The 12,714-nt window shown below is 43.0% G+C and overlaps 1 long non-coding RNA gene across 3 annotated transcripts; it reads left to right on the top strand.

The window, feature by feature from the left end:
• The first annotated feature begins 604 nt into the window (after positions 1-604).
• Positions 605-4,215, top strand: LOC123092535 (uncharacterized). 3 transcript variants are annotated; one of them, XR_006444718.1, is made up of 4 exons: positions 605-1,137; positions 2,642-2,788; positions 2,880-2,938; positions 3,548-4,215. It is a non-coding gene; the product is annotated as an uncharacterized lncRNA (long non-coding RNA). The 3 variants fall into 3 exon arrangements; XR_006444716.1 differs by lacking the exon at positions 2,880-2,938 and having other exon boundaries at positions 606-1,137; XR_006444717.1 differs by having other exon boundaries at positions 606-1,137; positions 2,880-4,215.
• Positions 4,216-12,714: the final 8,499 nt, after the last annotated feature.

Below are 12,714 nucleotides of genomic sequence, written 5' to 3'. Positions count from 1 at the left end.
TCCCAGCCTGTTATAGCAGAAGCCTCTAAGAACAAAAGGAAATAAAAGAAGAAAAGTCAATCTTCACTCAGGAAAGGAAAGAAATTAAAAGGGGGAAAATATAGCCTTGCCTCAAGAAAGAAAATAATTAAATGAAGGAATAAAGTTCGCTTTATCTCCGAAAGGAAAGAAATAAAAAGAGGAAAAATTCCCCTTGTGCCTGACGAAGGAAAAGGTATTAAAAGAATGGAGGAATAAATTTAGCCTTGCCTCAAGAAAAAAAATTAGTTCGTCTTGCCTCCAAAAAGAAAGGAATAAAAAATGTCCCTCATCTCCACTACTATTATCTCCACTTCTCCATCCACTACTATTAAACAATCCAACAAGAACTTTTTTAAGTGCACCCCGCAATTACCCCCAGCACACCGGACAACTCATTCACCACCGCACGATTAGACCCACAAATCTGGATCTAATAGCCATCATTGATCTAATACCTCTACGGTGTGTATGTAGCAATTTCCGTTGGCTGACCGTGCTTCACCTGCAGAGAATATTCCACCTACGCGTGTGATGTCCCTACAATCACGCAAATGTAATCGCTAACTTCTCCGTGATTGCATCTCTTCTAGCCCCTGCCTCCCCGCACCTATCGCCACCGCCCCTCGCTAAAATAAAACCCACACGCCTGACGGCCGACGACGCACGACCCTCCTCCCTCGAGCAGCAGCAACGGAGCGGCGCGTAGGGGCTCAACCTATGTCGACGGGCGGCGTGGTCCCTCTCCTCCATCGAGTAGCGGCAGCGGCACGGGACGCAGCGGGCTCGGCCTTCGTCGGTGGCGGCAGGGTCCCTTTCCTCCCTCGACCATCGGCGGCGGCACCGAATGCAACAGGCGGCCAGGGAGACGGCGCTGCGTGCAAGGCGCGGCAACGAAGCTGAGGGAGCCGGCCCTTGTGGCACGGGGGCGCGACGGTTCCATGGCGGCTGTGGGGTGGAGGGCGCGTGCGTGAAGGCGGCGCATTCCTTTGGCTTTCGGCATGCCGCGGCATTGACTTCCCTGCTGTCGTCGTGCTCCCTGATGCCAGCTCCTCCTTCCTCCCGCCGCTGGACATGCACAACACCATCCCATGCCCTCTGTCCGCTGGCCAGAGAAAGGTTAGTAGTTTCATTCTTTTCTTCCTTGAAGCCAAGAGAAGATTACTAAATTATCTCGCCCACTATACCATACGGTGGAATGAGCTGGGATTCTTGTGTTGGCGCATAAGCATTATTTTTGTTGATTCATGCCTCAGATCTAGCATAAATAGGATAATCCAAAAAAACCTGACCACCAAGTGTTTGTGTTTATGCTCACAAAGCTTTTCATTCTCTCTTTTGATTGTCTGAACATTCCAATCGAGGAGAAATCTATTAATGCCCTGAGTTCATCGATTCCATGCAGCTATAAAGTTGAATGAATCAACCAAAAAGTTATGGCTCAGAGCCCTAGACAAACAAAAAGTTATGCAGGGAAATCACCTAAATTAACAGCAGCCTGGTTGTTCAGATGGGGTGGGCGGCCTTGATCCCTTGCAAACACGCATCTCGTAGATGGCCAAGAGCGGGGAAGGTAAGGAAATGCATGTTTACGCTTTAGAATGCATGCTTTCCAGGATAGAAATGGACTCTACAGCAATACCAGTGATACATGCTGAAAATTTCTGACAATATAGAAACCCAGGAAGCAACAAACTACACTGCAAAATTTAAGAATAGGTGCAAGACAAGGAATAATTGATCCGGTGTGAAAAGAAATAGTCAATGATACTGTTCTCACGTGGATATGTAAATTCTATCCATTTTTTTTGTTCACACGCAAAAAAGTATATTATCAGTGTTAGGAAAATGTAATGGGTGCATGGGAAACAATAATTTCTACTTCCAACATGTTAGTTACAGCACAAGCAATTTTTGCATTATGAAAAACAAAATGTATGGTATATGAAGCAAATAAATATTCATAACAACACGATTGTATGCTGGAAAGAGCAACTTGCAAGACTAAACAGATTCCTTATAATTACAAGGAGAATAACGAGGCCAGTCTAAGCTGTTAGGAATGCATACAGAAGAGGCATAATCTGCAATTTCACTTTGACAACAAGGATATAACTAAATGTTGTGCTCCAGAAAAACAGTCAGAAAAGGACAAGAATTTATACCATTGCCAATAGGTATATGGAAGTTGGATGTGCACAGATTTGGTGAACACGACCTCAATCTGCACGGATCCGGTAACGCTGACCTCAATCTGCACGAATCCGGCTTTGACAAGTTGGATCTATGGAAGGGACGATCATGGCAATGACGCCATCGCTACAGATCGACACACATGAACACATGATGCGGGATAGGGTATCCATCTGTTGTATCTAGATATCAGAACACTTCCTTGAGTGAATGTGAAAGTGTTAGGACAACAAATGCATCATTCTTCAGTCTTTTAGTTCTGAGATTTTAGTTATATATCAGTCTTCAGACCCTCTTGTTTTATTTTTTTTTCTCTTTGTCAATTAGTGTTTTTAGTCATATTTCCTAAAAAAAAATCTGTCCTTACTGTATTATTTCTTCAGTCTATTTGGTTTTTTTCAACGATATGATCTTATTCCATAAATTGTAGGCATCAGTGAGAAATATGGATGATGCACGCGAACGGATTGGCACTCCCATCTCCACTGCACTGAAGGAGATCAAGCCCATTTCCATCAGCATCAACTAGAACCTCCCCTCGACCTGCATCCTTGCCTTTCTTTTGTATCTCCCCAAGGTAAGTTGCCATGCTCCATGTTCGTGCATAAGTACGGTGAGATGGATATGGGTTTGGTATTACTGTTGTTGATGAACTGCTCATTTGCCAGACTGTCAAACCAGATGAGCCTGAAAGGAACTAAGAGAAATGACTATTCATTTGGCTTTGGTATTACTATTGTTGATGAACTGCTCATTTGCCAGACTGTCAAACCAGATGAGCCTGAAAGGAACTAAGAGAAATGACTATTCATTTACCAATCTTGCCATTCTCTGTATTGTCAATTTGCCAATTCGACTGATGCTTGAATGTATTAGTAGACAAAATGACCTGTTTGTTGATCAGCTATGATATGTGTTTCCATTGGCTACTTGCCGCTTTCTAAGGGGCAGATTTTAGCTTGACAAGATTTTTGCAAAAACATAGCAGTGCTCTTGATCTGATGGAAACTCAGAGTAGGGTGTTCCAAACTAGATTGATACACGTAAGAATTTTTGACTGATTTTTATGCTCAGAGCTACATACATGCTTGCAGCGCTTCACCTATCCTAGAACTTTCATTTCAATTTTTGTGTCGCTACAATTTGTCCATTAATCGATATTCTAGCTCCATTAATCGGTATTCTAGCTGAAAGTTTCAAAGTTGTCAATTGTTTTCGAAACACGGTTCACAGAGTGGCTGGTCCTTTTTTGGGACATATTTGTTGTGTCTTTTCCCCATTTTGTCTTGTATTTTTTCATACACAGTTCAATTAGCTAATTGTTATTATGCCATAGGTAAATTGTGCAACCTATTGCCGCTCTGCCATGGGTCACATGGTCGTCCTTCATACACCGCTTTACTAGGACTAACGCTGAAGTACAGATGATGGTGTATGTAAGTTTTCACTATTTCCTCAGTTTTTGTTTTTCCACAGTTTTCTAACTGGGGTCCTCACACATTTTTTGTGTGTGTACATTACGGGCCACCTAGAAAATTCCAAAAGAAGTTGCCTCTTGTTTGGACACCCCAAAGCACGGGCTGGCAAGACTAAGATTGGGCAAAGAGAGCTTCAGGAGGACCGTTTATGACACCTCACTCGACGGTTTATTCTTCAAGCAAGGATGGAAGAAGTTCCTCACGAGACATGACATGAGATTAGCACTGCTATACTAATTACATTTAAGACTGTTGCCAACAATGAGTTGGAGATTATAGTCATCCTTTTATGTCCTTTGAGAAGATCATGTTGGACAAGTTCCAGGCTTTCATGAGTTATTTAGTCATTTCTCAGCGTTTTTTAAACCATGGAGGAGAACTGCATGTGAACTTCATAGATACGAGAAGAAAAGAATAAAGGCATGTAAAAAGTTCAATTCATTTTCTGTTTATTTTGTTTCCTCTTTCTCTACGTACTGGTTTTTGAACTGTGGTTTGTGAATCGGATGTATATATTCATGTTTTAGTGTGTTTGTTCACTTATTTCCAATCGGTATGTAGTCTATATTAATATATTCAAAAACATATTATATTAATGAATGAAGGAAATATTTTTATAATTGTCATATATGATTATAATATTAGTCGAGACGTGCGTTGCACGTGCATACTTACTAGTGCCTGTTAAGGAGAAAACCTTGGGCGTGCATACCTCCTGATTCAATTGCACTCCAAATCCAATTACTCATAAAAAGTGCTCACCTTTAATTGTTTTTGTGTCATTTATGCATCTTAAAATATTTGTGTAGTACTAACAAAAGTGTTCATTTATCAAAATAATGTTTTTATAATTTACAAAATACTAACTCTTTTCTCAAAATGAAAAAACATGTAACTCTAAAAAGTGTTCACATGCTTAAAAATATATTCGCAATTTAAAAAATATTCACTCTCTTTAAAATACTATGTGATTTAAAAGTGTTTGTGTTTAAAAAAGAATGTTGATGCATTTTCAAAAAAAAAATACCATTTTAAACCGAGAGGGTGTAAGAGTTGTATGAACTAGGCATAGGCCATAGCTCGGGAAGGACAGCTGTCCTGCCTAGCTCGACAATATTAGTTTTAAATCTATTAGACATTGACTTGCGATGGCGTGGTTTAGTGACAGGTGTGAGTGCGGTGGCCGAGATTATCACCTTGGGGTTGACCACGTTAGGACGCACTGCGATCACTTGGACACCATGGCATGATCGATGAAGGTTGGAAGAAGAATAAGCGACAATACGGATGAGACACTATGTTCAAATAGATAACATGGACCTGCGGAGGGGTTTTGAGTCATGATTACTGTGACAGGAGTGTGATTTTTACTCCCGTTGCAACGCACAGGCATGTTTGCTATAATAATAAAGCACGGATTGAGTTTGTCGGGTTCACCATCACAATACGCTTCTTCCCGTGAATTTACGCTTTTAGTATTTTCGTCATCCACCTGGGACTAGGCTAGGTCCCCGCGCACCAGACTCAGATGGGCGTCTGGCCTCGGCCCGTCCTACATCTGATGGGCCAGTCCCGTATTTCTCTTTCCGTAAAAAAAGTATTGGCCACAACAAGAGGGATTGAACCTAGGACCTCCCGTCCTATATAGATGGATACGACCAATTGAGCTATGCGCATGGGTCGCCGGATGTATGTGAAAGCACGTACTAGAGCCGTATCTGGAAGATGCCTTGCCAAAGCAAAATCCAGATGTTCACATGGCGACTAGCACACAACTCGCTTGCTCTGCGCACAAACCTAGCGGGGAGGGGGATGGTGATCGAGGATACTAGCTGTCCGCTATGCTCCAGGAACGCCGAGGATGGTGGGCACCTGTTTATAAGATGCAAAGAAGTGAAAATGGTGTGGCGTGCAATGGGCATGGAAGCTATGAGAAGAGACCTGGAGAGATATAATGTAGTGGGTGATGTCATGGATCACCTATGGACGCTCAAAATGGAGGACAGAGTGCAGATCATGTACTTTTGGTGGGAATGGTGGAACGAGCGGAATAGGGTCAGAACAAAGGAGAAGAGAATGCGGCCTGAGGAACTCGTGCACCGGGTCAAGCTTGCCACCATGGAATATTGGGAGGTAGTGGGGAAGCACAAAAAGCAAAGCCCTAAAGATCGGACCAGGTGGCGAGCTCCAGATGACAGGATCATCAAGCTCAACATTGACAGAGCACACATGCCGGAGAACGCCCAGTCTGCATGGGGGGTCATCGCCCGCGACCATACCGGGGATGTTGTTGCTTGAATGGCTGGGAAGAGTGAGCATGTCCATGATGCTTTCGCAGCGGAGTTACAAGCGGCAGCGGCGGCTGTGGAGCTAGCCACACATCTTGGAGCGATTAGGATATGTATTGAAACGGACTCTCAGCTACTACAGGCGGCCCTTATGCAAAATGAGCCAAGCTTCACGGCGTACGCATCGGTCCTGGAAGACCTGAAGGTCCAAATGAAGCTCTGGTTCTCACGATGTGAGGTTATTGCATGTAGAAGAGAGGCCAATTGCGCGGCTCATGAACTAGCGAAGCTTGGATATGATTGTAATGAAAATGAACCCACTGTGTGGGAGTCTACTGTCCCGCCTTCTGTGGCGGCCTTTGTATTAGGCGATTTGCCTAACCCGGTTGAGTAATAAAGCTATTGCTTTGACCCTAAAAAAAACTAGCGTGATTGGAATAGTCCCACCTTGATTTTTCATTGTAAATCCCACCGTTTTTTATATCTCACTGGTTCATCCAAAAATAAGGAAGCTGTCTTAACAATCATCAAGAAAAAAAGAGGGACTCCATAAATTGTGCTGGTGGTGTTCGCTCGAAATTAAAGGAAATTATGCAAACCTGGGCGTCCAGAGGTGGAGTCGCAGGACAAAGGAGGCTCAGGGTTGCAGCACCTTGTTGACACCAGATTTTGGCACAGTCAAGAACTTATTTAAAATGGCCTCAAATGGAGAAGTGTTATACATGAAAAAGTTTTGTATTGTCGATACTAACATCTTTGAAGTTTGGGCCATCACCATCTGATCTCATCTCGAAGGCCGAAGTTGTGTTCGAAATACTGAGATTTTGTATCCAGAATACTATTCGGCACATTACGCCCCCAAGACTGCCTCGTATGGAAAAATGATCTACATGGATTGTCTTCGTCTCGTCGAAACGATCGATTCTGATATACAAATAATTCCAATCCGAGTTCGTATGCAAAAGTTAGAGCCATCCGAATACAGCACTATCACGAGCCAAAAGTGGCGCGCCCCACCACACCCTGTCTGATGGGTACCGCGAATAACAGACTGTGTTACACGAGCGACTTGATCCTCAAGATGAACTCTAATAAAAAAACGTACAACATAAAAGTTGTTCGTCTCGTCGAAACGGTCAAGATTGCTTTTGGGCTCGTTTCCATCCGAGGTTGTTTACCACCTCAAAAGTTACCCGCAAGGTGCAGCCAGTTTAAACCGAACAGTTTTGGAAAGTTCGGACAAAACCAATCCGAATTTGACTAGGGTTTTGGACGTGAATCCAAGCCTTTTCCTTGCATGGAAGTCCAGCCGCCTCTTATATACCTAAGGGGTGACGGCCGATTGAACAACACACAATCGAACAATCAATCTACCGTTTTTATCTTTTATCTTTTCTCCTTAACCCTAGTTCTTCTTCCTCGTTCTTCGTTCGTTCTTCTTCATTGCAGGGCGGCGAACCTCGAGGCCCTAGGGGCAATCAGGTCGACCTAGGGCAGCCCATAGCCACCGCGCGCCCAGACGGGGTCCCTCCCGGGCGTGTGGGGTTTCGGGTCCCAAAAGCGCCGGCTTGCTGTTTTGCGTATCGCGCTGGAAGTCGGCCTCCCGCGGTGTGAGTTGCGGAGCATCTCCCTCGGCCCCGCGGGTACACATCGACATGTTCGTGTGACGCGTTCCGGCGTCAACACACTTTTTGGCGACTCCACTGGGGACGAAGCTTCGAACGGTCTCCGGCCCGTTCTTGCTACGAAGAGATCGTCATCTAGGGTTTGCAGTCTACAAAGGTAATATGAATACCCAATCCCTTTATGTAGATGCAAATAATTCATATGGTGTTACTAGATCGTTCAATGAGTATACTCTATCGGCCAACCCTAGTTTTTTTTAATCATGCAACTAACTACGTGCAAGGGCCGATTCAAAGTAATTTATATACTTCAACTTCTTATGATATTAGTAACATGCACCATATGTATCCCAACTCACATGCATCGGCAACCCAGCAAATTCATATGCCGATGAGCAACATGATGTGTTCGATTAATCAATTTGAAACACCCCAATTTAGAATTTCCAATGCCATACAAGAAAGTGTTTCACCCTTTTATTCATCGGCAGCTAATGTGCAATATAGTAATCCAACCATGGCGATGAATGAGAGAATTGGACATGCTACTAATGGCTATTCGACCAATTACTCTCAACCGTCATATGCTACACCTCATGTTACTAATTCTTCGGCACCATACACAACTGTAGATGCTCATAATTCGGCTTCACACCTTCCTGGTTATAGCCGAATGAATGTAAATTTTACAGGAGCGGTTGTGCCCAACATTGTAGAAGATGAGGTAGTGGTGGCTGCATTAAAGAGTTTAGCCCAAAATAAGAGAATTAGTGCTCTTTGCCTTGAACAACATGAAAAGGGGCTATTTCCTGATTATGCCGCAATACAAGCTAGAGTTTTGCAAGAAGATGAATCTTTGTCAATTGATAAAATTGGCGAGCAAAAGTATGGTCTTACAACAATGCATATGCCTTCACCTAGTACTACATCATATTATACACCCCCTACACAATTGAAAAATTTCGGCAACACCCGTGTGTCATTGCCGAAAGAATCTAAAAGCATTGGGGGGCAATCATATCCGGAGTGGGCTGAAATTGAGAAAAAGCTTAAAGCTAATTTTGCCACTCGCCGTCAGAAACAAATAGAAAAAGAATTGGCTCAGATAAAAAAAGCATTGCCAATTGGTAGTATCAATGAAAAGAAGGATGATTCGGAACATGAAAGTGCTTCGGTTGAAAAAGCCGAATCAAGTAGTATATATTCTGAATCCATCAAATCCAACGAGGCAAGCATTATTGAGAAAGGGCATGGCAAGCATAGGAAAACAACGGTGCTTGATTTTTCTGAAGTTAATGGAACCTACTTCCTGCCCTATGAGTTCCGTGTCGTAGAAATTGACAAGCTTCAAGGACAAGAACAAGTAGCCGAACAAAGTTCGGCTGACAAAAATCTTCAAATCAATGATGCACGGATTCAAGAAAAAGATGATGACAAGGTGTTGGGGAGCCATCCAAAGACGGAGCAGGATGTTCTTCAAATGGCACCACTATCATGCTCTCCCAACATATTTGAAGAGGTATGCATAGCGAGTAATTTACCTATTTTCAGATTTGGTCGCAACTTCATTATTGCTGCATCTATAAGAAATATTCTCATAAGTAATTCTGAAAGACCGATGAAGAAGGGTAATTTACTTGTTAGCAGTAAAATTGAATTGGAACATATCGGTCAACCCATTGCGCCATTTATAAAGACCGATAATGACTTATTGTTACAGCCAAAGCTTTTCCCGTTGCTTTCTCTAAAGTTCATATCTAGTTGGGTAGCTTTGCTTATTTCTTACTTGGCTTACACTTGGTCTCAACTGAGACATGTATGTTCTAAATATCTTCGTTTCAGAAATTTAAAGCCAAGGTTAAATTCTATTAAGAAAACCGATGCTAATATAATATCTTATCCAAAGACATCGGAGATAGAGTGGAAAACACAATGCATAGCCGAATGGGGAGATTCCAAATCTGAACCATTCGTTTGCTTATCTCCAAAGCCGTTCAAACAGCAAGATCGGCTAGGAAACAAGAAGTATACCTTCAATTCAAGCATGTGTGATAAAATATTGATTTGTTGCTGAAAAATAATTACATTACAATTCTTGATCACCATGTTAAGCCATCAATCCAAGGACGAATGTATTGTAAGTTGCATGATTCGTCCAAGCATAATTTTGAGGATTGCAACATGTTTCGTCAAACAGTTAAATCGGCCATTGAAAAAGGACGATTGAAGTTTGTTGAAACACCAAGAGATGACCAGTCTATTCCGATTGGTCCCGATGGCAAAATATTTTTGCATCGGCTGCTTCAAGCCGATCCATTTAAAGAGAATGTAAAAGCTGCAGGTGATGGGATCAAGCTTTCAAGTAAAGAAGTTGTTGAAGAGCATAACTGGCATAATCTTGAGGGCGGGAGTTCCATCGAAGCTACAATGGAGATGCCAAGGACTGGGGGGCAGCAAGCAAATCTAATGATCGATGAAAGCAAACCAAAAGAAAACAAAGGCCAGAATAAGCGCAAGTGTAAGAGATCAAAAATCACCTTTGCTGAACTATTAGATAAATATCAAAAGAAGAGTGAAGAAAAGAATGCTTATCGGCCAAATCATGCAAAGAAACCAAGATCATCCCCAAGGCGCAAATATGCGGATTGATATTGGCAAAGTGATAATTTTAATGCAACATATTCATATCCTTATTTTGGGCCGCCAATGCCAATGCTGTGGATGCCTCCCTATGCTCATATAGATACATATTCATCATGGAACATGTATGATACAAGGGCACATTCTCCATCTTACTCTAGACCATCTCACCAATACTATGCAGCTCCAAGGAGATCAACATTTGAACAATCACGCGTCAAAGACCGTTTCAATCATAAGGAATCGGTCCAGAGCTCAAGGAAGAAGAAAGAGGTGGTAAAGCAAGTTTACCGCGTGAAAAGAGATGGTCGTAAGTGTGCTGCTTCAGATTTGATCTCAAATGAAAAAGAGCCAATGAAAGTGTACTACATACAATGAGATGAAGCAATCAATTGTTAAGACTCAGAGTGCCAAATCTGAAGAAAAGAAGTTGAGAGTGCACAAAGCCAAAAAAGAATTGCCATTGGTCAAAACAGAATCACAGCCGAGATACCCAGTCGGCTTATCATATTGGCAAAAGAAGAAATTACAAAATCTTAGTGCACAAGAGCTGAAAAAAAAGAACATGGCATGGGTTCCCAAGAAGATCAATCAAGACAAAAATGATGTGCATGCTTCTGTTGCAACAAGTACAATAAAAGTGAAGAAGGAAAATAATGAAAGCCACAAACAATTAAGCCGAAGGTGCGCATCACAACATCAAAATCTTTGGTTAGCACGTCATCCATTTTCTTCAACAATGCCATTGACGTGTTTGCCATGGAAATTCATCCACAGGTATGATCAGTTACCCCCCATGGACTTATTTTGATCCATGGATGCAACATAATTTTCCATATCATGACAGAGTATTACCAAATCACTATACATTTGGTTAGTTACTTTTTTGTTGCTAAGACAAAGGGGCCGAAATATTTTATTGCTATTTTATTTGTTTATTTCGGCTATACATTCTTTAATGGATGAATTCTACATGGACCTCATGATACTGGCCGATAATTAACTATCGTCCTAAGAAACTATCCGATCATGGCCGGTGTGAAATTCTAACATCGTCCTTAGTTCAATTGGAACCGAGACAATGTACATGTTAAGTGATATTAACCTTGTCTCTCTAGTGCTATGGAGATTATGTTTCGATGGTTGAATTCATAACAATGGCCATGGTGTTGGTGTTGTTTATATATCTCCATATGGTGCTGCTATGTGAAGCCTCATGCCTCTTAAAATATTTATTGCACAATAATCAAAGCCGAATATGCAATGTTATTCGGTTTGGAACTTTTGCCATATGTGCTAAACATATTGAGGCTTTTGGTGATTCGTTATGAGTAGTACAACAAATATCCAAGGGTTATGAATGTTTTGACTGTCGTGGTTCTAAGTCTGACAGTAGAGTGGGGGGTAGGTATAGAGAGGCAAGGTCCTAGCTATGGAATAGTTGTAAACATAGGAGATGTACGAGTTCAGGCCCTTCTCGGAGGAAGTAATAGCCCTACGTCTCGGAGCCCGGAGGCGGTCGAGTGGATTATGCGTATAAGGATTACAGGGGTGCGAACCCCCTATACTGAGGTGGGGGGTGGCTTATATAGTGCCTGCCAGCCCTCTCCGGCCCTCAGTAATGCAGGGTTTAAAGTACATTAAGTCTGGGGCGTTACTGGTAACGCCCCACATAAAGTGTCTTAACTACAATAAAGTCTACTAATTACAGACCGTTGCAGTACAGAGTGCTTCTTGACCTTCTGGTGGTCGAGTGAGTCTTCATGGTCGAGTCCTTCAAGTACGTCGAGTGGAGTCCTCGCAGGTCGACTGGAAGGCGATCTCTTCTAAGGGTGTCCTTGGGTAGGGTATTTAGATCAGGTCTATGACCCTATCCTAGGTACATGACTCCAACATTAGCCCCCGAATGGATTGAGGCTTGAGTGAGGAAGGAGTTGATATTATTTCCGACTGGCTTCTGCGTTCTGGATATGTGTTGCCTTGGACCAATAATCTCTTCGTTGATAATCATCAACTTTTCTTCAGTCGACTTGATCCATTCTTTTCTTTCGTCGAATGACCTTTTGAACTTAACAATTTCCAAGCGACGGATCGCAGGAAATCTCGCGTCTGACAGACCGATCTGCCATTCGCGGATTCTGCGGGATACGAAATTTGGGGAAGCGCGCGAAGCGGGGCGGACCACGGCGCTCGAATGGGATAGGGCTTAAACGCCTCGATTCTCGCGCCGCCTTTTTCGCCACGTATCGCGTCCGCTACTATTTCGGAATGTGATTGGATCGGCCGGGCCCACCTGTCATCCACTCGGAAGGGATCTTATAAAGGCGCCCGGCGAGGGACTTTGAACAGTATCTCTGCATTCTCTCTCTGCTCTCCTCGCCTCCGCCCACCGCGCCCGCTCTCGCCTCCGCACAACCGCTCCTCGCACGTCTCGCCGGCAGCCATGGTGAAGGAGAAGACGGCGGCACTGGA

The sequence above is a fragment of the Triticum aestivum genome, chromosome 4B (assembly GCF_018294505.1).
Source record: "Triticum aestivum cultivar Chinese Spring chromosome 4B, IWGSC CS RefSeq v2.1, whole genome shotgun sequence".
In the NCBI taxonomy this organism is placed as follows: Eukaryota; Viridiplantae; Streptophyta; class Magnoliopsida; order Poales; family Poaceae; genus Triticum; species Triticum aestivum.
Note: the sequence above shows the minus strand (reverse complement) of the source record. Positions and strands in the feature narration are given on the sequence as shown.